Source organism: Notamacropus eugenii, chromosome 7 (genome assembly GCF_028372415.1).
Source record: "Notamacropus eugenii isolate mMacEug1 chromosome 7, mMacEug1.pri_v2, whole genome shotgun sequence".
NCBI lineage: Eukaryota > Metazoa > Chordata > Mammalia > Diprotodontia > Macropodidae > Notamacropus > Notamacropus eugenii.
In genome coordinates this window covers 81,800,747-81,826,149 of record NC_092878.1, presented here as the reverse complement: position 1 = coordinate 81,826,149, position 25,403 = coordinate 81,800,747, and the positions used below count along the sequence as shown (strand labels likewise).

The 25,403-nt window shown below is 37.8% G+C and overlaps 1 protein-coding gene and 1 long non-coding RNA gene across 7 annotated transcripts in view; one reads left to right on the top strand and one right to left on the bottom strand.

Moving 5' to 3' along the window:
- PALLD (palladin, cytoskeletal associated protein) overlaps positions 1 to 25,403 on the bottom strand; it is a 554,902-nt gene that overhangs the window by 97,524 nt on the left and 431,975 nt on the right. The window contains exon 1 of one of the 6 annotated variants that reach the window (XM_072623159.1): positions 22,953 to 23,138. The exons of 4 other annotated variants lie outside the window; for them this stretch is intronic. The gene's annotated coding sequence lies outside the window, so the exon portion shown is untranslated. Of the gene's footprint in view, positions 1 to 22,330; positions 22,589 to 22,952; positions 23,139 to 25,403 lie in introns of those variants that run through there. One more of the 6 variants, XM_072623158.1, reaches the window with a different exon arrangement.
- LOC140513460 (uncharacterized) lies at positions 22,791 to 23,131 on the top strand. The gene is made up of 2 exons (XR_011970185.1): positions 22,791 to 22,939; positions 23,069 to 23,131. It is a non-coding gene; the product is annotated as an uncharacterized lncRNA (long non-coding RNA).

Genomic DNA, 25,403 nt, shown 5'->3' with positions numbered 1-25,403 from the left:
TATACCTATTCTTCAATAGCCAGACAAGGATTCAAATCCAGGCTCTTTCTACTATGCCTCTTTCCCTTCTTGTCTCTTTCTCTCTCTCCCTCCCTATTCCCTACTCTGTTTTTCTCTTTCCCTTTCTCTCCATTCCCTTTAGCTGTCTGTCCCTGCCTCTTGCAATATAATTTATTAGATCAGTTTGTCCATCTTGTGTGATTTTTTTCATACTCTGAAATTGTATCATCATACCTGTGACATCAAGACATTAGAATGTGGCCTTAAATAAACAAACATACCAGGCTTCTTTCTCCACAAGGATTATGGGAGGATAATGGTTCTCTAACCCCTAGCATACATAGTTCAGCTGCACAGTCATAATCTAATATACTTGGGGGCAGATGACTCCCAGATAAACTTCCCCAGTTGAGAATCTGGCTTCTACAATATGCTGATGGAAATTTCACTACCCTCCCTCCCCAAGTCTCTTTACCATCTCCTTAACAAGACTTGGAATAAGTTTTCAAGGTTTTGACATACAGTTGTGACTTAGCTGGGAGGGTGGGGTGGAAATTAGATCATTATGCTAGATAGTGCTAGAGAACCAGAATTTAAAGATTTGGAGAGTGAAAGTAGTTTTCTTACCACGGGGAAGAAAAGAGAGTGGTTTCTAGACATTCTCATTAATGCCTACCAGGATACCAGTGCCTTCAGCAGTAATAGGCTTGGTGTGAACAAAAACAGCATAGAAAATTTAAATAACGAAGTTGTAAACCTGCGAAGGTCATACCTAACTATTAACAACTCCCATTTCTATAACAGTGGACATGTCTATGGTCAACTCCACAAATGTTTATGAAGTAGCTATTATGTGGACGATACTGTGCTAAACCCTGGGGATTCAAAGACAGACAAGTCAGGTCCTCCTATCTTCCAGGAGGTCACGAACGAATGGGAATGATAACAAGCAAACAACTTTGTACAAACAAGATACGTACAGAATAAACTGGGGATAATCTCAGAGGGAAGGCACTGGCAGTAAGGAGGGCCAGGGAAAGACTTCTTGATGAGACTTGAGGGTAGCCAGGAAGCAATGGTGAGAAGAGAAGGTGTTTCAGTATCATGATCCTATTTTATGGAGATGGAAGCTAGTAATATTTGGAACTATAGTTTGAACTTGGGTTTTCTGACTTCAAGTCTACCAGGCTTTTCATTTCTACTATCTCCCTCTTGCATATTCTTGACATATTAGGGAGTTAATGTCTGTGCATTTGTTTATTTTTGATTCCAAACATATTAAGCTATAATGAGAGTAAATACACTTCTTAGGCCAATGGCTGCTCACATCACTGACAGGTCAACAGAAAGAGAAGTGGGAGAGACCAGAAGGAGACAAATGAAGGAAGGAAAGATTGGGTTAAAAGAAAGAATGGAGTAGAAAAAAATGTGGTACAGTACATGTGCTGAAGAGGTAACAATACAAGAACCAACTGTTTCTGACACTGTTCAGTGGAACCCATGTCATTACTACTACCTAAAATTAGAATTTTATTCAGAAAGTATGTTAAAATAGAAAGAGAAATCCACTTCCCTGCTGAGTTACAAGATTGAATATTCTAGTTGTATTTTCTGACATAAGTTTAGTGGAGGCATTCCAAAAGATACTGATGACCATCTCTCCTAGAGGGTTCCATTTGTAAATGAGAATATCTTTGAGTTTCCTCAGAATGAATAATTATAGACTTTATAGCTCTACCATATTTAAGGTCATCCAACAGAACATTGACAATACGAAATATTATTATTGTTACTTCTCCTAAATTCATCAACATTAGAGAAAAAACATTTTTCAGTTCAATTAATGTCTGTTTATAAAGCACAGTACTAATAAGATCACTGTCAAGGCTAAGTGGTCACCTACAGATCGGTTAAGCTTTGCACACAGGAAAAATTTGTTCCTTAGCCAATGATGACACCTATAACTCCATCAGGTCATACTGCAGATTATTTGTCATGAGTTACAAGAAGAACTGGACTGGAAAAGTATAAACAGCTTTGTGTATTCCCTCTTCACAACTAAAAAACAACTCAAAACACATGTCCTACTGCTTATGGCTGAGTGGTAACATTTTTTATATATAAAAAGGCCTACATATCAGAACAGCAAGTTTTTTTTTTCCAAGGAAAAAGGAATAGAGTATTTTTAAATATTAAGAGATAATATGGTATAGTAGAGAGAGAAACAGCCTCAAAGCCAGAAAGACCTGGGTTCAAGTCCTATGTCTGACACTTTGGCTGAATGCCCTGGGCAAATAACTTAACCTCTTAATGTTTGGGATCTGAGGCAACAAGTAATTGGGAAATTTAACAAAACAAATGAAAATACAATATATAATATTAACATGTCATTATTTCTAAGTTAATATTCTTCCCTAGGCATCCTTGTATAAGGCTTAGTGGTCCCTGTTAATATCTGAATTTGACACCACTGTTTTCGGCAATGTTCTAAGACTATAAATTGCAGAGATGGTGCTAATTACAATTGAGAGAGGAAAGTTTCCTCACTTGGGAGTTCCTTACACCAGTGAAATCACAGGTCCTCTCTATTCCTACATCAAAATGGATTTGGGCAAATAAGCCTCAGTTACCTATTGGATAGTAATTTATTAAATAAATGCAGGTAAATTACCTAATATCAAGGGATCCTACTTCCACACCATGCTGCCTGCACTAAGGCTACCACTCTTATCTTCTTCCCACTCCCCTTTTCACTCTACTGTCTTCTCCCATTAGAATCTAAGCTTCCTGAGGGCAGGAAATGCATTGCTTATTCCTATTTGTATCTCTAACGCAGGTTCCCAAAGTGGGCAATACTGTCCCATAGCAGTCTTTCGTGCAACTGGGGAGTGTTGCATGAAGATAAGCATTAACCTTACCTAACCTAAACTTAGGGGGCACTGAGTAATTTTTTTTAAAAGGGGGTGGTAGGCCAAATAAGTTTGGGAACCTCTGTTGGAACACAGCACAGTGCTAGACACATAGTAAGTATTTAATAAACCCTCTATTCAATCTAATTTGTAAAAAGCATCTTAAAATGGTATCAATTTTGGAATGGGAGAAAAAAGACTTTAATTCACATATGAAGACTACTTTAAAGTAATGTAGGTTTATTGCTTTATTTCCACTGTAGATCATTTATGAAAACATTGATCATCTACTATGTGCAGAGAGGAAGCAGAGTGGAGTGGGGGACAGAATACTGACCTTGGACTCATGAAGATCCAGTGGGTGACTAAGTTGTGGTGTATGGTTGTGGTGTAATACTACTATGCTATAAGAAATAAGCTCAATGATGTTAGAAAAACATGGAAAGACTTGAATGAAATAATGAACAACAAAATGTGCAGAACCAAGAGAACATTGAGTAATACCAATATTGTTTTAAGAATGACTTTGGGTGAATAAATCATTTTGACCACTATAAATATTCAAATTAACTATAAAGGACATGTGAAGAAACATGCTATCTGCATCCAGAGAAAGAATTGGTAAACAGAAGTACATATAGACCTGGGTTCAAGTTCTGCCACTGACACAGACCATTAAGCAACTACCATTGTTGATCTTTGTCATTTGGGAAAATTTTCACACTGGGAATTCCAATTTAATCATAGGCTGGGAACAACAACAAGAAAAAAGAATATAAAGAGAGCATAGTAGACAGTCAAATTAATAATTTATTGTTAATATTAGGTTGTAAATGAATTGCTGGTTGAATACAATTTTTTTCTTTTAAATAGGTTAAATATTTTCCCCATTATCTTGTCTGCAGTTCCTTGGACACATCTCCCTCTACTTGACACCTTAAAATTCCTCAGTAGGTCCTCCAAGGAAGTTTACAAGGTCATACATAAAAATCCTCCTGTGAAGAGAAGGCGGGATGGGTTCTGGATGGGTTCTGCTCTGCACCAATGGAATACCCACATCAGTAAGATCCTGGTCCTCTGAAGCTCTGAAGAAAGCACCTTGTCTACACTGTTAATTTGCTCACCTTTTTTTCCCTACATAGTAAAAAAGTAAACATTTTTTCAGTTTATACTGCCCAAATCACTACAAATTCCACTTAAGCAAAGCCAAAATTAACTACGCTTCATTGTACATTTAAATATATAAAGCAACAGGTTTAGGGATTTATGACCTGATGGCTTCATAACTCTTTTCCCATTCCACAAAGTGTCATTAGCAACTTCATGATCAGCTATAGAATGGAGACATATTAAAATACTAATGACTACAAAATATACATCAAGATATTTTTTAATGAACACAAAACAAGGAATTCTGAAGCCTTTATTATTGTGTAATAACAACTGGTCATCAACAAATCCAGGTAAAGATTAGTTACAAATGTCAATTAACATCAACATTCGTCTAACTCTGAGCCCTGAAACCTACATAAAGATTCCTCAGTTTAGTCCTTTAAAAACAGACATGAAGGCTTCTATTCTGGTTTGTCAATGAATGCATTGTTACTAGAAAAATTGCCAGATGCCAAAGTATACATTTTCCCTTCCTTCCTCTCCTTTTCCCTAACCAATCTCCCATAAGTAAACTTACTCAGACACTCCAGAGCTCATCTTAAAGCATTAGCCTTTTCCTCGCTGCTACGCATGCTCAAGAAAAATCTGATCTATCGCTTTTGAAAAAGCAAACAACAACAAAACTTAACATGACCCAAAGGTCTTCAGAAGAAAACTCTTGCACAATTGGCATCTTGAGGTCTGGAACCCATTATATCTGAGCTCTGTCTCCAGGATTGGTTTATCTCTTCCTCAGATGCTATCTCTTGCCAAAGAACTTCAAAGACAAAAGTCAACTGTTATTACCCAAGTAGGGATGGATATTAATGTGTAGAGAAATGGAGCAATACTGCTTAGGTCTAATTTATGTTTAGATGTCAGCTGCTATTGTAAGGGTTTAATCAGCATATTCTGCTCCAAGTAAAAAAAATTCTCACACCCTGCATGAAGAGTTGGAAAACACTTCCACCCCTCCTTTCTCCCCCATCCAATCTGATTAGCTGAAACTACTCTTGTGCTGGAATTCCTGGAAATTCAATTATGTCTGTACTGAAATGAAAAGCCAACCATACTTCAGAGTCTGGGTAGGAGGAAAAAGGCTTTAAAAGTATCTTTGTACCCCTCTTCTCAGGTCAGAGCTCAAAGGTTTATATTAGAAAGCACTGCCTGGCATCTAATAGGTCTTATAGTTTGATTTTTCTAAGCATTTAAAAAATATCTATTAGTATATTTTTGTTTGATATTCTAATTAATCTTTGAAATGAATTTTGTGAATCCAAGACTTTCTTGAGACATATGGTATCAGGGGCCCTGAATCCTTGGATTCTGTGACAACCTGTCATGTTCCAACCCTACTTATAGGGGTTCTTTTCTCTTCCCCCTCAGAAACTCATGTATCCTAAACACTGGTAGTGTTAGGGGTGGTCACTTTAATTTTCTAAATGAGCTAATTGCACAGTTAATACTACTTTGTTGTTCAGTTGTGTCCAATTCTTTGTGACCCCATTTGGGGTTTTCTTGGCAAAGTTACTGGAGTGGTTTGCCATTTCTTCCTCCAGCTCATTTTACAGATGAGGAACTAAGGCAAACTGGGTTAAGTGACTTGCTCAGGGTCACATAGCTAGAAAGTATCTTAAGCTGGATTTGAACTCATGAACATGTCTTCTAGATTCCAAGCCCATTGCTCTATCCAGGGCCCTATCAAGCTGCTTCTAAACAAAAATGGAGTTCTTGCCTATTTTTAATGGTAGGCTGGAGATGCATAATTTTGGAGCAGGTCAAATCTCTTCATTCCAGAGAACATCTCTATTTCAATAAGTTTAACTACTGAACATGAAGTTGCCATGACAGTAGCACTTCACTGACTTAAGTCTGTGAATTTCTAGCACAGGTAAATGGTGACATGCTGAATCTGACTAAGGGACAGTATCCCAGAGAATGTTAGTCACCTTAATTACTGGAAGAGATCCTTCAAAAACCCATGGCAGCACATGCCATGTCTAATTATGTGGACATGTGTCATGTCAACCTCAAACTAAAGGTCTCCAACTGAAGACATATCAGAGGCGCTCCACTTGAAAGCAGTACTCTTAGTACTGATTACAACAGAGCCTATCTTTATAACTTAATGGTGGCAAAACAATGAGAACTCATTGTTTTGAGTTAGAGAATAACATTTTAATTTACAAAGCATTCTTCTCAAAAACTCTGTAAGTTAGGTAGTCAAAGTGTTATTACCTGCATTTTAAAGATAAGAAACTGAAATTTTAGGGAGGTTAATTGACGTTCCCACAGTAATCTTATATTTTCCTTCCATTTTTAAAGGAATCCTTTATTTGTCAGTCAGATCTTAATTATAATGACTAAAGGGCATTTTGTGAGAATGTCCAGGAGAATGGGGCAGCTAGGTGGCAAAGTAGTTGGAGCTCTGTGCCTGAAACTCAAATCCTGCCTCAGACACTTATTAGCTGTGTGATTCTGGGCAAGTTGTTTAAACCCCAATTTCCTCATCTGTAAAATGAGCTGGAGAAGGAATGGAGAGCACAAGTCATTCCAGTATCTTTGCTAAGAAAACTCCAAATGGTGTCACCAAGACTCAGACATGACTGAAACAACAACAACCAGGAAAAGTGTTTAGGCTCTCTTGGGAGAGAATATTAAATGTGCACGAATCATAAAAAAACTTAGATCTACATTAAACTTTAAGTCTTCCAGTCCAACCCCTTTCTCTTATAGATGAGGGAAACTGAAGCCCAGAGGGGACTTGTCACCAAGTAGGCAGTATAAAAGTGGACAATGGAACCCAAGTTCTTTGACATCAGATCTAATGCTTTTAAAGGCAATCCTGGGGCAGCTAAGCGGTGCAATGGCTAGGGCACTGGCCTTGCCATCACAAAGAACCCAGTTCAGATCCAACCTCAGACACTTATTAGATGTGTGACCCTGGGCAAGTCACTTCATCCTGATTGCTTCTAAAATAAAATAAAGGTTATCCTTTAATATCAAGAAAGATCAGAACCGGATACTTGCTTAGGTCCTTCCTAAATACTAAAGTGGAAAGATAGCTTGGTTTGGAGTCAGAGCTCTGTACAAATTCCCACTCTGTTTATTTTCTGTAGGATCTTGGGCAATTTAATTGACCTCTGTGGGTCTCAGTTTCTTCCTCTGAAAACGAGAGGGTTTTACAAGGTAAACTCTAAGGTCTCTGCCAACTCTATTTACAACACTGAGAATTTCATGTGACTCTTAGGGCTTTTAGAGCATTAAAAGTGAATTCTTTAATAGCTGAATTCATATTGTAGGTAATGAAATGGGAAAAAATATATAGCTAATATAAGAAAGAAGCAATAAAATAACTCTTGGGGGAAAAAAGTATGATAATCAATCTATAGTGAAAGTGTATTCTCGTAAATTAAAAGACATTAAAACTTCCATTAATAAAAAATCGGTAATAATTTGGAGCCTTAGCTTTCTTTCCAATCTGTGAAAAAGAATTATAAAAGGATGGAAAAGAAAATTTATACTATAAAATTTCTAAGGTATTTGCTTGAATGAAAAAATTATTTTCAAGCAATTTAGAAACATTTGTTTATATGTAAACAACTGATATACTAATTTTTGAAAAAAGTAAATAAGAAAAAATTGTAATAATCTAAAAATCTAAATCTAGCATATTCCTGAAGGTCTTGATTAATATTTTATATTGACAATAATAATAATGATCCATATAGTGCTTGAAGGTTTGCTAAGTGTTTTTCTTACAACAACCATTCCATAGATTAGGAAACTCAGGCACAGGGAAGTTAATTGGTTTGCTCAGTCTCATACGGAAAGTAAGAGTCAAGGCCAGAACTTTTACAGATGAGGCCAACTAAGGTGAATAGGGCTAAGTGACTTATCCAAGGTCATATAGCTAGTAAGTATCTGAGGACAGATTTGAACTCTGGAAGACAAATCTTCCTGTGTTCAGGTCCAGCACTCTATCCACTGTGCCATCTAGCTAGCAGAAACAATTTAAAAATTTAAAACTGCAACAAATATTTTATAATTTGAAATTCCTACTAATTTGGAATAACCATTTTCTGTTTTGTATGAGCTGGTAAGGTTTTAATGAATAAAAGATCAGAGGATATGAAGATACAAAAAACTCCTTCAACACAAATGAAAGACTGATAATCAATGAACATATCATGGCTCATTTTTGGAGAATTAACCATCTGAAAATGACTGTCCAGGTGTGAGTCACTTTCTCATCTGAGTCAATCAGCATTCTTGCCCCATCACTGCTGAAATAAAATCGCTTTTCTCTTTTTTAAACATTTGGAAAGATTTCCAAACTTTTTCTTTGCTTTTAAAAAAATATTACTACATTAGCCAAGCAGGCTTAGGTGGGATGCTTCCTGCCTGACTCCTAACTGGGAAAATTCCCTACTCACAGTTTAGATAATCTTAGAAAGTTCAGATAAAAAACTAGAATGTCGTGGATCTAAAAATACTATGGAATTCTCAGTCAGATCCAGCAAAGGACAGGGGCAGGACTACTCTCAGTCAGATCCAGCAAAGGACAGGGGCAGGACTACACTCAGTCAGAGTTGTTAATTTCTGAAAGGGATCGATTTCTTGTTGCCCCCAAAGGATTGTAGTAAGAAGACTCCTTCCCCTTCTGCTAGTGAGTTTCTGGCATTCATTTGTACAGCTAGATACAACCTGTTTAACTTCCAAATGGCAGGGTTTACTTGAGATAGTCATCTGTAGGCCTGTTTTCAAAGATGTTAACCAGAATGTCTACCCCCATCACTTATACTTGTCCCCTCTTTTTCACGTACAACCTAACATATCCAAAGGTAGTCACTAGCTTCTCTTTGAAAACCATTTTCACAAAAGCAAAATCTTGTTCGATGTATTCCAATTATTCTTTAGGCAATAGGAGAGATGCCCAGACCTTAGCAAGGTGTGGTAAATTTGGCAAGGAAATTCAATTTCCGTAACATTGTTTGCAGCAAAGGAAATGTCTCAGGTGGTTGGGGCTCAGTAAGCTGTTCCCAGTTTTTCGGGCTCAGACTTGCTATATACTTAGATAAAATATAACTATAGTACATTCTTTAATTAGGTTGCTTCATAGATGCTATTAAATTAAATTTGGCCAGATCTTGCATACCAACTTGCATCTTGCTCTTTTGTGGGAGTTCTAAAATAGTATATGAACTTCAACTCTAGCTATATCTCTTCAAAGACACAACAGACCTATAGTCTTCAGATGACAATAAAAATAGCCAGTACTTATATAATGCTTTAAAGTTGGCAAAGCCCTTTATAGATATTATCTTAATTGATATTCTTATATGCCCAATTCACAGATGAAGAAACTGAAGCTGAGAGAGGTTGTCACTTGCTCAGAGTCACATAGCCAATAAATGTCTGAGGAAGAATTCAAACTCAGATTTTCCCAGCTCCAAATTCAACACTGTAATGACTGCATTGCCAGGCTATAATAGATAATTTATTCTATGGTAATATCTATGTAATAATAATTCTATCACACATATGGGGCAGCTAGGAGGAGCCATGGATAGAGGACTAGATTTAGAATCAGGAAGACTTAGGTTTGTGAGTTTAAACCTGGCCTCAGAAACTTACTAGCTGTGTGACCTTAGGCAAGTCACTTAGCCCTGTTTGCTTCTTGGTTCCTCATCTGTAAAATGAACTGTAGAAAGAAATGACAAACGACTCCAGTAACTTTGCCAAGAAAACCCTAAGTGGGGTCATGAAGAGTCTGAAATGACTGAACAACATCCCAACAACATATGCTGTATAAGTAGCAAAAGTAAAAGAATTCTGGCACACTATAGATGCTTATAAATGCTTGTTCATTCACTACAGAATCAAAGGGCTGGCACTGATACAGAGTTGTCTGTAACTAAGGGGTCTTTGAAGCACACTAAAGAACTTTAAAACTCTCAAATGTGTAAACAGGAGAGAGTGCTAGAACTATAATATCAACCAATCAATCAGCAAGTATTTATTAAGTACTTACTATGTGCCAGGCACTGGGCTAAGCTTTGGGGACACAGGGAAAAAAGCAAATAGTCCCTGCCATCAGGAGCTGATGCTAAATTCTAATGCAGGAGACCACTTGAATCTGGAGGGGCACAGATAAGATACCTACAAAGTGGATGAAAGGTAAGTTGAGCAGGAAAGGTACAGAAAGAGACGACCTCTTGCCAAAGATGAGGTGAGCTGAATCTTGAAAGAAGTCAGGAATTCTATGAGGGAGAAGTGACTGGAGAGCATTTCAGGAAGGTGAAATAGCTAATCCAACGGTAGAGAGACTAGAGATGGAGCATCTTGTGTGAGGACCAAGTAAGCAACTATATTATACTGATGGCTTTTGTACAATCCAGGTACATAATGAAAAACTTGCGTATTCAGAGTAGAACATTCACAATTTAAAAAAAAGGGTGAGTCCTTGGAAAAGAGCTACGTGAATAGCTCTAATTAGAGATAAACAGAAAATCAAAAATTAGGAAAGAGACTAAGACCAGACTATAACGTTTTGCTGGGAAGGTGGAGGAAGAGAAGAGGTGTACAAGTCACTATACCTATTGGCCTTATGGTCTAGGTGGAGGGTGCGATGGGGGCAGGGAGACCTCTTCCATATTGCTTCCCTAACCCATGCATGTACAGCTGTTCTGGAAAATGCTATCACTGTTACAGACCTTCCTCTTAGCCTGATGCCTCTCTGGTTTTTATATCCTTTGCAAATTAAAGGCAAGCTTTATCCTCTTTCCTATTGCCCTAATATTTGCATGATCTCATAAATCATCAAAAAACTTTCAAATTTCAGCATAATTCAAGGTCCATGTCTCCTACAATAAGAGCCATGTGAAAAGATCCAGAAAAGGTTAGATGGAAGCCTTTTATTAAGGTATGTGGCTCAGCAATGGCAAACCTCACTCGATTTGGAATTTCTCCCTGGCAATACTAATCCCATGAATTTAATGTCAGGCATGTTTTTTAAAGTTAGGGTCGATTTATATAAGACAGTCTTCATTCTCCTTGCCTTTGTATGCTGAAATGCACATGCCCACAACTACACATCTGTTGTACCACCTTTCTCAACAGTTCATGGGTAATGAGCATGTAGGATTTAAAAGAAAAAATGCTTTTAGTTCCCATAATTTCTTCTGATTTCTACATTAGTCTGTAATTTAAAAATTTCAAAATGGTGCTTATTTGAAGAATGTACAACATTACTCCAGGTTTTTTTTCATAGGCTACAGCATCATTTTCTGTATCTTTGGGAGTGTTACCGTCCCATAAGGCAAGAAGATAGGGAGGCTTTTCTTTGCAGAGACATAGTAGATTATATGTAGATCACTGCCTTGTCCTGGAAGAGGGATAGAGTTCATACCTCAATGAAACTATGAGCTATGCCATGTAGTGTTACCTAAGATGGACAGATCATAATGGAGAGCCCTGACAAAAGGTGATTCACTGAAGAGGAAATGGCAAAACACTCTAGTATCCTTACCAAGAAAACCCCAGGAATAGTATTGCCTGGTGTGTTATGTCCACAGGGTCATGGAGAGTCAGATATGACTGAATGAAGAACATCAAAAGTAGACTATAGTTTCAGAATAAGATGTATATTTTCATATTGGTCAATATGGTGACTCATTTTGATTAACTATACTTTTTATCGGGGACAGTTCTACTGGCGGAGGGGTAGGGAGATATTGGGAAGTAACAGGAATATGTTTAAAAATATCAATATAATTACTTCTTAGGAAATTGAGAAGATAACAAGAAATAAGAATTGGATCAAAAGAACTCTTCTCTTCTTATAGCTTTTTACTGAGTGATCAGTAAGGGACAGGTTTGGAACCCTACAATTTTAGTGCTTCAAGGGTCCTCAGAAACCATATAAAAATAAGGACAATTATGACAGCTCCTATTTAAAATGGTGCTTTAAGGTTTACAAAGGAAATCTTCTAGGAGAAGACAACTAATTCTCCTGGCTCAGTAAAATATGTTGATTCACTATCAAGGCCTTTCATTTATTAAAAAATTACAGAAAATATGAGAATTCAGAGACATGCAAGCTACAGAAGTATTGTCAAATTTTCACAGGATAACTCCAGGCAGTCATGGAAAGAGAGCTGGAATTTGAGGTGGTGAAAGGTGAGGAGGACCCTCAGTTCCAGTCTAATTTGATGTAAATATATATGTATGAAAATTTTGCTTTCAGATACTTTCAAATACTTTAAACTTTGATCTCTCTTTCTCAAAGATCGAATATCTTAAACATTCCACTGGAGACATGATTTTTTGGAATTATCTTCATAATTAGAAGAATTTAAAAAAATGATCCAAGTAGCAAAAATATAAGGGATATTATTATTAATATTGAAAGCTCAGTTAAATTAATGTTGAAGAAAAGCTGAATTAATCACCTCAAAGTCAAAAGAAATCCCCAAAGCCATTACACACACATAAAATAGAGAAATCATATGCAAAGAACATAGTAGACTACTGTATAGCAAAATTTCCTTTTATAGATCTTGCTGATTTTACAAATGACTAGATATTAACAATATAGCTAGACAACATTATGAATATTAGATTTTTTAAAATGAAGTACGTTAAACCATTTATTAGCAATCTGCACCGAATATTAAATCACTGCATATTAAGGATGCCACAGAAAAGTCAAGATTCTCCATATAAAGTACAAGATTATGTTATAATGAAAGCTCTAAAAACTTAAGTAAACATTTCATAGTAAAATAAGTGATTCAAGTTTGATTGTACTCTCTTGAATGCTAATATTTTTCAGATTCTTCCTTCCTTCCTTCCTCCCTCCCTCCCTCCCTTCCTTCCTTCCTCCTTTTCCTTCACAAATCAACTGTGAGACTAGTCTGTGCAAGGCATTTTGCTAAGTCCTGAAGGAGATACAAAGATGAGTAAGACATGGTCCATGCCCTAACAAAGCTTAAAATCCTATAGAAGATATAAAATCCCTTAGAAGATATGTACATCCCATAGTGATGTACACATACAAATTTAATACAAAGTAGAACATGATATATACATAAAAGTGCTATGAGAGTTCTTCCAAGTCTACATTCAGTCAAGCATATGTTAGGTACCTACCATGTACCAGACCCCTACTAAGCACTGGAGTTGATAAGACAAAGGCAAAACAGTTACTGCACTCAAGGAACTTACTTTCTACATGCACAGATGTAGGCACATGCACAAACAAAGCAGATATGAGGTAACTTTGGAAAGGAAAGCACCAGCTGCTAGAGGGATCAGGAAAAGTCTTCTACAGAAGATTTTCAAAGGAAACCAGGAATCCTAAGCAGCAGAAATGCAGAAGGAAAACATTCTGGGCTCTTCTAAACAAGGGCTGTCATCAAGACTTTCCTCCAGGATCCCCAGGACTAGACTGTATTTTTATGGACATGTATTTTACTTAAACAAATTCCAATAGGTCAAGGATCTTTTGAAATTGGCAATACTATATACCCTATAACTCACACTCAAATTTCTCCTTGTAAACAAGGATATGTACTTAGCAAGCAGGTAGGAATAAAATATACATTTATTACTTATGAGGAAATATTAACTCAAGGGATAATGTCAGTTTACCTGAAGGTTTCTTTACATGAGTAAATTTTAATAAATATAAGATTAGTATTATAGTAATTTTTAATGTTATGATAATATAATATAAAACTATAATGAATCTGAACACTTGCTAATGAAGCTGAAGAGTTGTTAGAATTTTTAGTAAATCTTCACTTAGCACAATCACTTAAGTGATACACAAGTGATACACATGGGATAGGGTAATACCTTTCCTTAAGAACTTCAAGAGTTTGGGGCAGTATGTCCTCAAAGAGAAAACTCTACCTCATCTTTCTAGGAGAGAGATTAAAATGGTAAGGGATTTAAAAGCATAGCAAGCTTTTTGGGTGCAGAGTGTGTGGTAAAAATGGAAGGACATCCTGAGAGACAGTGACCATACTTTTCTCAGGAAAATTTCTGACATGTCTTTGATGAACACTGTCACTGGATATATTTCTCCATAGATCCTGTGCCAGGACTGGTGGCCAAGCTACTAGCACAGTTAGGGCTGGCCCAAGGTGTCATTGCTGGTTTCTCATGGCAACTCAAACAGTGGTCTTAAACTAGGATAATTTCTCTGAAGCAAATTGATCAGGTTTTTAATATTTGGGCATTTATTCTTAAAACTTTTCTTTTGATTGATGTTTGCATTTTTACAGTAACTGACTTACAATCTGTATTTTAGTTTTTGGAAAGTAAGGCAACTGACCTTTATGAAAACCTTCAAGAGGAAAAAACTGGTAGACTGATTTTCTTTTTTGAGCTAATATTTCCCCAAGTGAAAGACTGCATGCGGTGGGGGCTAGAGTGCTGGTCTTGGAGCCAGTAAAACTTGGGCTCTAAGTCCTACTGCTGAGAAATCCTAACTGTGTATCACTTAACCCCTGAACCCCATGCAGCTCTTTAAGACTAATTAAATTAATCAGATGAGTTTTAAAGTGGATGACCAAAATCCATGAAGAATGTTTCCATACCAGAGTTCCCTGAACTAATAAAATCAAAGATATGGAATAATCTCAAAAGTGAGGACAAAACTTAGTGCTAAAGAAAAAGCCCCTTTAAAGGGGATTTGTTCTGTGAGGTTTCAGTTAAAGGGCTACACTTGAGGACCTAGAAGGTTACATGTGGCCTCAACGCTGAAGGTTTCCCACCCCTGCATTTAGGCATCTCTAAAACCCCAAACTTAAAATATAGAGAGAACCCCCTTCTTATGACGAATGTGAGATGATCATTTATCATCCATTTGCATTCTGACTCAAGACACTTTGACTGGGTCCTAGGATGGGCAAGGAAAAAAGCTAGCAGAGTCAGCTGTTTTGGATGTTGGGTGTTTCGATAATGAACTGTCATGTAGATAAATAGCACTGCAAAAGCAGTAACTAAACTGATGCTACACAGAATCCTAAAAAGGCCAAGAGATGGATTGGAAAGTTGCCTTTTTATTGGTTTATAAAAATCTCATGCAGCAGCACTTTTGGAGATTACTAATGGACAGATTCAGAATCCCAGTCAACTGTTCCTGGGCTATTACTGCAGCTGCCTAAAACATACTCCCCATTACTACTGCTGACTGTTATAAGCTCAAATGATCTGCTGATAAACAAAATAATTTGACACATGAGAAACTATTCATTGAATATACTTGGGCTAATTCACAACTCTTAAAAAGTAACATAACTAGAACAAGCAAAATATAATTCTGACCTTCTAGACCAAATTGCATCATGCCTTGAGGAATATGAATTCTTACTCTATGAAGATATGCAGGGTTAATGACTTTATAAGTTTTCTGAGTCCTGCTTTAGAAATGATTTACATTTTGGAATTATACATACATATTACACACACAAACAAATATATTATCACTAATCTCATAACCTTTGACCTAGTAATCTCATGACTGGGGCTATAGCTGAATGAGGTCAAAGTCAAACAAAGGCTCCATCTTTATGGCAGTAGTTTTTTGGGGGGGGTAGCAAAACAAATAACTAAAAAAAAAAACAACACCTGGAAACAAAGTTGTTGCCCATCAGTTGAGGGAACTGCTGAATGAATGTTGGTTTGGATGTAATGGAATACTACTGGATCATAAGAATATAAGGAATTCAGAAAAGCACAGGAAGACTTGCATAAACTGATGTAGATCAAAGCCATCAGATCCAGGAGAATATACCCAATCATTACATAATATAAAAAAAGTCACCAGCTTCTGGGATAAGAACTCACTGACAAAAATTGCTGGGAAAACTGGATAACAGTGTGGTGGAAACTGGACATAGATCAATGCCTGACACTGTACACAAGAATAAAGTCCAAGTGGATACATGATCCAGGTATAAAGGTTGATACTATAAACAAATTAGGGGAGCAAAGAAAAGTATATTTGTCAGATTTATGGAGAACGGAGAAATTTTTGACTAACCATGAGATAGAGAACATTATGAAGTGCAAAATGGATAATTTTGATTACATTAAATTGAAAAGGTTTTGCACAAACCCAATGCAACCAAAATTAGGAGGGAAGCAGAAAACTGGGAAAGAATTTTTGCAACTAGTGTCTGTGATAAAGGCCTTATTTCTAAAATATAGAGAGAACTGAGTCAAATGTACAAGAACACAAGTCATTCCCCAGTTGAGAAATGGTCAAAGGATATGAACAGGCAGTTTTCAGAGGAAGAAATTAAAGCTATCTATAGTCATATGAAAAAATGCTTTAAATCACTGTTGATTGGAGAGATGCAAATCAAAACTCTGAGGTACCACATCACACCTATCAGATTGGCTAACATGACAAAACAGGAAGATGATAAATATTGGAGAAGATATGCAAGAGTTGGAACACTAATTCATTGTTGGTGGAGCTGTGAACTGATCTAACCATACTGGAGAGCAATTTGGACCTATGCCCAAAGAGCCACAAAAATGTGTATACCCTTTGACCCAGCAATATCACTTCTAGGGCTGTATCCCAAAGAGATCATAAAAATGGGAAAGGGTCCCATATGTACAAAAATATTTATAGCAGCTCTCTTTGTGGTGGCCAAAAACTGGAAATCAAGGGGATGCCCATGAATTGGAGAATGGCTGAATAAATTGTGGTATATGAATGTAACAGAATACTATTGTGCTGTAAGAAATGATGAACAGGAAGACTTCGCCTGGAAAGACTTATAATATATGAACTGATGCTGAGTGAAAGGAGCAGAACCAGGAGAACTTTGTACATACACAGCAACAACCACAGCATGTGAGTAATTTTTCTGGTAGATTTAGCCCTTCACAGCAATGCAAGGACCTAAAAAATTTCCAGTGGACTCTTGAGACAAAATGCCTTCCACATCCAGAGAAAGAACTATAGAATTGGATGGTGGAATGAAGCAGACCATTTTCTCTTGTTTTATGTTTTGTTTTCATGGTTTCTCCCATTCATTTTAATTCTTCTATGCAACATGACTAAGGTGAAAATGTATTTAATAAGAATGTATGCGTAGAACCTATATAGGACTGCATACCATCTTGGGGAGGGAGGGGGAAAATATAAGATATATGGGAGTGACTGTAGAAAACTGAAAATAAATTAATTTTTTTTAAAAAGAGTCACCAAACTGATTAATTGCAATGACCAATTTTGGTACAGGAAAATACATGATCAAATATACTTTCTTCTTCTGTAGGAGAGGTGTAGGAAAGGAGGGCAACTGATTATCGGTTCGGAATGTTGCCTACACTGAGATGAAGTTGTAGTGGGTACCAATTTTGCTTACCTGTTCTCTTTGTTACAAAACAGCATGTAGAAGGACTGTATCTGGAAAGTACTATGGTATAAAATCAAGAGACATCAATAAAATTTTGCAAACAACTTGCTTCCCAAGTGCCTTTCATAAGACATGCTCTATTTTCACCTGATGGGCCTTTTGGCAGATTCTGCCAACTATTACAGTGGTCAAATCAGGGAGCCATTACTCAATCTTCCAACAATGCACAAAAAAAAAAAAATCCCAGCCATAATTTTAGTTTTAAAACAAGTAGAGTGAAAGGTGCTGACAGAAAAATCCAAATGCCTAGATTCCTCACTCACTCAGGAAACACTCTTGGTTTGTTTAAAATTGTGCTGCCATGGTGTCTCTGCTATATAAGACAAAAGTGGACTAAAATATATATGGTAGGTAAGCAATAAAAAAAAAAAATTAGCTGCTTCCTAAAGCTAAACACAGGAACTTGGGTGATATATTTTCTTATTGGGGAAAAACAGATACAAAAAAATAAATCTGGAATTTTGCTAATAATCACAAAGGAGGGATCCCAGAACCAAGCAGACATTTAGGAGAAAGAATCTAGCCATTTCCATATATTCTGGTAGACAGTTTGAATAATTATAAATTAGATCACCATGCAAATTCACAAGAGACTGAATTTGAAAAAGAAGATTTAGCTTTCCTCCTTGTCTCTTCTACTCATGTTATCCTCTCCTAACTCCTCCTTGCCCTACCAATCACCATAGCTTTTCATACTTGTATGTCCAAGTCCTCCCACTTCACTGATTCCTTCTTTCCTAGTCGTAAAACAGCACTTCATTATGTCTTGTTCTCTAACTCTCTCTTAGGTCTGCCCATCCTAGAGAACCTTCACAATTAATCTTGAGTCACTCTGCCTATGAATAAAAAGTTTCTTTCAGAACAGTCTACACTGTACTCTAACCAAACACTGGTAAACTTACTTCTATCCTCATCACTCTAATCAAATAGCGCTTTCTCAGTCTCTGTACTTCTAGATCTTCCTGCAGGACTTAATATAGTTCTGTCTATTGCCTTGGCTCTGGATACTTTGCATCTACTTATATGTGTACTTGGTTTTTTCTTTCCCTCCCATATCCATAGATTGTAAACTCCTTGAAGGCATGGACTTATTCAATCCATTTTTAATATCCCTAAAGTCTAGTTGGTTAGTAGGGGTTTAATGAATGTTTATTGCTTGGCTGATACATTATTGTCCTGGGGTTTTTTTTTTCCTAATTTTCTGACTTCAACATTTCCTTTCTAGATATAGTCATTTTCTAAGTCTTGATCTGTGCTTAAGAAGCAGCATGGAATAGCAGAAAGAATGCTGGATTCCAAACAAAAAGATCTGGCCAAGATCTTGGGCTTAATTTAACCTCTCTAGGTTCCTCATCTGTTTAAGGAGGGAAATGGTCTGGTTCCTTACATCCCTAAAGAATAATCTATATTTGCTAGCTCTGCTTCCTCAACAATGATTCAACACAATGAAAACTGGCTTCTGGCTCTATTCACATTACTGAAACTTCTCTATCAATATCTTTAGCTTTCATTTTTCTCTGGCTTGCTGCAGCATTTGACCCTGTCAACCACTTTTCTGTCTTAGCTCACACTGCTTCCTTCTGGTTCTTATGGTACTTCTGAAAACACATTTACAATGGATCACATATTCATTGACTGAAAAATTAAGAAGTCAACGAAATGTAGGGCTACCATAAGCCCAACATTATGTGAAAGTATAAGACAATAACTAGCTTGCTTTAATGGAAGTAATACTATAGAGAGACAGGAAACCTGGATTGAAATTCAGTTTTGTTCCCTCCTATGGGAGACATTGGACAAGTAACTTTCAGGGCATCAGTTTTCTTAACTGTAAAATTTTGTGTTTCAAGTAGATGCTCTGTAAAGTCTTTTCCAATTCTAAATTATGTGATCCATTTACAACCTCAAGAAGCTTGAAATCTATTGGAGGTGACAGGACAATACTAGTATTACAAAAAAAAAAATATACTTGTATACATACATACACATCTCATACATACATCTATATGAATTCAGAGAAAGGAGGAATGAACACAAGTGAAGAAAAAATAACATTCATACAGAAGAGAGAGGTTATTTGCTAAAATGAATAGCTTGGTTATCAATTGTATCAAAAACAAAAATAAAAAGTCTTAATATTTTCTCTGGAGCTAGTATGACTTCCTTCTACTACTGAAGATCTGATTTTTAAAACTGAAGAGAGTAAATGCATGTCTAACTTCTGAGTGAAATCTCAGTAAATAGGATTTAGTAAAGAAACAAAATGAACTGCCATTTCAGTAACATATTTAACATGTTACTATGACAACTTCACACTGTACTGTGTCACTTCAAGCTTAATGTCCTGTTTGGCTTTCTTATAGTGGGAAATATCCTATCTTTCTGATACAGCTTTAGCTGCCATTTTATATGTTAAATCAAGAATTTTGCTATTCTCAAGTCAAATTATCACCAAAACCAAGACCACATTAGTCTTCTATCTTCCTCCTATGCCCATTTTTATCAATCTTGTCCAGTTTTAAAATAAAGTTTAATATTAAATACTAAGTGTCTTAAGTATTAGCTATGGGCAACACCTTGTTAAGCTAGAATGAACAATCAGAAACAACAAAGTCATTAGAAAAAGAAATAACCTCTAGCCTCCTCTTGCATGATATTCAGTGTCTAACAAACCAGAAGTTAGCTGGAACAGCTCTGACTGTCCAGTTGTTATTATTTTTATTATTTATGACACAGTGTACATAAAATCACACTAAGATCAAAGGATCTCATGATAAAAAGAAGAAAACACAGACCTTGCTTTAGAAGTTGTGAAACAAAGTTTTTTTTTAAATGCACCCAAACCTTTCACCACCAAATCAAAATCAAATTGCACCAGATAAAGAGAGAAAGTCTTCCTTCCTTCAGGCGCTCCTTTCTTTCATTCTTCCTTGATAAGTGCCAAAAAGAGAAGGAATGCTTACTGTCATAATATTTTAAACTACAAATACCGCCTCCCCAAACCAAAATCCTCGTTAGATGATGTAAACCACCATCCTTGAACAATTAATCGGTCAATTTTCCCTTCTATTTAGTGGCTGATTCTTGAGTGGTTTGGATGGCAGTCAGAGCTACTCTTCTAAAGCATGATAGGAAAACTTCAGTAATGCTAGACCACTTGGCTACTCCATCTCCCTCATTGGAAAAGGAAAAAAAAAAACAAGCTAGTTACCCCATAGGCCTGTAGTGAAGTGCCTTGGGAATCTGGGACATTATTAGTTCTCTCGAGCAGTCTGAAAAAGTAGACTCTCAATCTTGGTATAATACTCTCTTTTCCTAAGTTCTACTCAGGCTAAACATTAAGTCTGACATACTTGTTAAATTATATAGGAGCCTGGGGAAGAACTGGACACTGGCAAAGTTGCAAACCCACACAGCAGAGTCTTCTAAAATGTGCTAGGGTTTGGCTTGCTCTGGTTTGTAACTAGTGAGAAAGATGGACATATGCAAGTGAAAAGGGGACTAAAGCTAACTTCCTAAGTATCCCAAAACCCATTCCTCCCTTCTGGCAATCTCAGCACCAAGAACCAACGGGACATTTCTATTGTACAGATAAAAGGGCAGGGAATACAGAGTGACTAAACCCTTATAGACAACAGAACATTCCCCTTTACATGAAGAGGGAGATTTCTACCATTCTTGATATAGAGCTTAAAGGCCCTTAGAATTCATCTACAAAATGAAGAAACTGAAACCTAGAGAGGTTAAATGACTTGTCCAAGGTAAAGGGAATAGAATGTGACAGAGCCAGTAATTTGAACTCAAGTCTTCTGGCTCCAAATTCAGCATTTTCCCCAAAGCAATACGCTTAGTTTTTCATTTAATTCTTAAACAGGGAAGCGTGCAAACAAGGAGTAGGGTGAGAGTGGGAGTGTGCAGGGGTGTAGCCTACTGGAGGTTTCTCTAAGCATATCCTTATTCAGGAGAGGCATGCCCAAGTCGAAGTCCTTTCTAATTAACATGACGCTGCCAGGAAACTTTCATGTAGGTTCCTTTCCACCTCTGCTCCCTCAGAAGCCAGGCTCCAGAAATAGCTGCAGCAGACAGAGGGGCTGCAGCATCTTTGGGGTGGTACCGACACACACAGGCACACACGCATACGGTCTGGCCAGCCTTTCCCCAGGGCGTCTCCAGCAGGGTGCCACTCTCCTGAAATTCTCAAAGTAACTGACAAACCTTCCCTGTAGCACACAGAGTCTCGGGTCTAGGGGAGCAATATAAAGGGAAAGAGGGGGTGGGGTGCTCCAGAATCCCCCGGTTGGACTCCCATCCCCCCAACTCTCTCACACGTTACCCAGCTCTGTTCTTCTCCCTTCCCACTCCCAACCTTTCCCACTCCATGAAGCAGTAGCCAAGAGGGACGGGAGTCAGAAGCAATAAAGACTCGAGCCCCGGAAAGCAAGGATGCTACTTTTTCTCCAGGAATCTGGATTAAGGTGGTTTATCCAATCAAATCCAATCAAATGGGAGAGAGGAAAGAAAGGAGGAAAGGAGAGAGGAGATAGAAGAAAGGAGAAAGAAAAAAGAAAGGAAAAGAGAAAGCAAGATGGAAAGAGAGATATGGATGGAGTTCACAAGCTACAGGATCCCAGGAGAAAAAAAAAAAGTCCTATCCATCTTCCCAGTGGTTCATAAGAGGACTGTGTAGCCCAGTGGTCGGCCTCCCCTCCTTCCCCCCGCTCCCCGGGCAGCTCATTCCCCTCTGAAAAAAAAAAGTAAAGTCTGCAAAATCCCAAGGCACCAAGTTTTGCCGCGGAATAATCGGAATCCCCCTCACCTTACCTTGCCAAATCCTTAGATCCTGGGACCACTCTAAACTTTTCCTTTTTTTTTGAGAGAGAGAGAGAGAGAAGAAAAGAAAGAAGGGGGGTGAGGGGAGAGTAACCACCCCCCAGCAGCAGCAGCAGCAGCAGCAGCAGCAGCAGCAGCAGCAGCGAGAGCGTCTGGCCAAGCTGGCACTTGGGGGGACTGACTGCCTCTGAGCCTAGCAGGTACTCAATAATATATACAGATTAGTCCGAGGAGAGAACACCAACTTCATGACTCAGTGATTCTTCATTAAAAGCTACTGTCTCTCCGGGCCTTCAGAATAAAAGTCCTCTCCGCTGAGTGGTTGGAATCCCTCTCCCAGCTCCCAGCCAGGAGCAGAAGAGGCGTTACTTGTTCGCTCGGCCTCGTCCTCCCTCCCCTCCCCTCCCCTCCCCTCCCCTCCCCTCCCCTCCCCTCCCCCTCCCCCACCCCCGCCCCCACCCCCAAGCCGAGCGCCCGTCAGGTTTGTGGAGGGCTCGCTCCACACTTAACTGGGGCCGCGCCGCAGGACCTGCATCTGAGCCTACCTAGGCAAACAACTTTTAAATAAGATTTCCAGAACGGCCAAGACTTCTAAACACGGTGAGGTTCTGACCTGAGCGCACTCCTCCCTGCACACACAGAGCTCTTGGCGGCGTCGCAGCCAGTCCTCTTCTTCACCCCCCCCCCCCTTTTTTTAAAAGGGTCTTTTTTGGTCTGTTTCCATTACAGCCTGAAAAGAGATCGGTGGCGAACCAGGCAGCAGCCTTCTGTTCAGGGGGACGTTTATTCGAATGAATGTAAGCGCTGAAGCAGCAGCAGTGCTTAAATATTCCGCTAGGGAGGAAGGGAACCTTTCATTTGCTGACGCTTTCACGGGTGCGACAAAATCTACATCTGTGGTACGATAACGTTATATCAGGACAAGTCGCAATAGGGAAATAGGAGCTGTCTGTTTTTTTACGGGAGAGAGAAGATAAAAAAACACTCGTCCAGCTAGGAGTTTACTGCATTCATCACGTCATAGAATACCTGAATTCAGAATCCCTTAGGGTAAAGCGTGTGTCACAGTCCATTTGCAATGTCTCAGGAATGTATTTTAGAATCCAGTCATAAGCCATCTGGAACCTGTCACTGGCTTTGGTGAATCTTCATGGATTTTAGGAGGAAGGAGGTTCCTTTTCATTTATTGTCCCTTCGTAATGTTTCCCCCAAATCCAGTTAACATATAAATCCTAACCATTGACTATTACCACCACCACTACGGTAAGACTGCATCTATAAACATTTTTAAATCGGCATTGAAATGAATACAGATCAAAGTTGATAACCAAGGGAATACCTACTTAGAATATCTACAAGTTAAAGAATCTTGCCCACAAAGGGGGTATTGGCACCTACCACCAGATGGTCTAGGATAACACACTTGAGAAAATAGCATACTGATCAACAAGCTATCTAGCCACTGAAAGTGTTGGTATTTGGCAGCAAAGAAATCACATTCATCTCTAGGAGACAAACGTAGCTGAAAGAGCACTGGCCCTAGGACTCGGGAGACCTGTGACTGTATCACTCTGTGATGTGAGATAAATTATGGATCTCAGTTTTCTCATGTGTAACATGAATGGTTTGGACCAGTTCTTAGGTTTCTCCCAGCTCTAACGTTCAATGATTTTGTGATTTACTAATGTAATGAGGGTTTCATGCTTGCCTAGATCACCTAAGACAGCACCCACGAGGAAAGATGCAGGCTCAAACCTCTGCTGCATTAGCCTACCTTCCTTTAGAAGACACAGAATGAATAAAATAAATGACCTTTTCCCTAAGTGGTAATTGGCCTTTTGCAAGATGTTTCAATGATAATACATGGCTTAAGTACAGTAATGGAAAATAAGATCAACCCACTAAATAACATACATTTCTATATGACACCACCAAGAATCAAGAAAAAAAATGATAGAAGAATGACAAATTTGGGCATTAACTTACTGAAACATTCAAGAGACCCATACAAAACCAATTTCAAAATGACTTTGATAGAAATCAAACTGAACAAATGGAAGGGCATTTCATGTTCATACTTCGATGGAGCAAATAAGTTTTTAAAAAAAAAAATGACACTTCCCAAGTTAAATTATAGATTTCATGCAATACCAATCAAAAACCCAATTGATTATTTTATTGAATCAAATAAAGTTATAACAAATAGGAAGTGATACACATGAATACCAAGAAGAACTTAAAAAAAAAAGTGGTTCTTCTGCTTCTTAACAAAGAGGTAATAGATGATGACCATAATGTGTTACATACTGATAGTTAAGGTCATTATATTGAAAAATTGTACTATTTTTTGATTGTTTTAAAGGAAGTATTATGGAGGTGGAGATCTTTGAGAAATGGTAATCACAAAATATAATAATTAAATATTTTAAGACATATGGGCTAAGTGGGAAGCAGCACTAACATCTCAAAATATACAATAATGACTTCCTATCATGGAAAAAATTAGTTCTACCCACTCTTTCAGCCAAATACGACAGATTTTGGTCCAATCTCCCCACCCCCCCAGCAAGAAAAATAAATAAAAGGTCATTTGAATTAGCACAGCTAGGTGGTGTAGGAGATAGAGCACTGGATGTGGAGTCAGGAAATCTGAGTTCAAATCTGACTTCACACAACTCTGGGCAAGTCACTTCACCCTGTTTGCCTCAGTTTCCTCATCTGTAAAATGAGAAGGAACACAGGACTGAAAAATGACTTCTTGTTTAATAATTTTTTCAGTTGTGATGATAACATAAATTTGAACTTCATAATATGAAATTTATTCATGTTACCCAAAGTTTAGGTTTTTGCAGGCATGTCCTACATGTCCTAGTCTAGATCAGATGAGATAATGCTGGTTTTACAGGTCTTCCTATAGATATACCATGCAATAATACTTTTTAAGGGAATCTTAGAGCTCATGTAAAATTGCTTGCCATTAAGGAAACAGCTTTCCTATGGCCTCTAAGAATGAAAGCACTCACATGATCATATGACTTTTAGAGAGTAAATTTTAGTGGTTTTC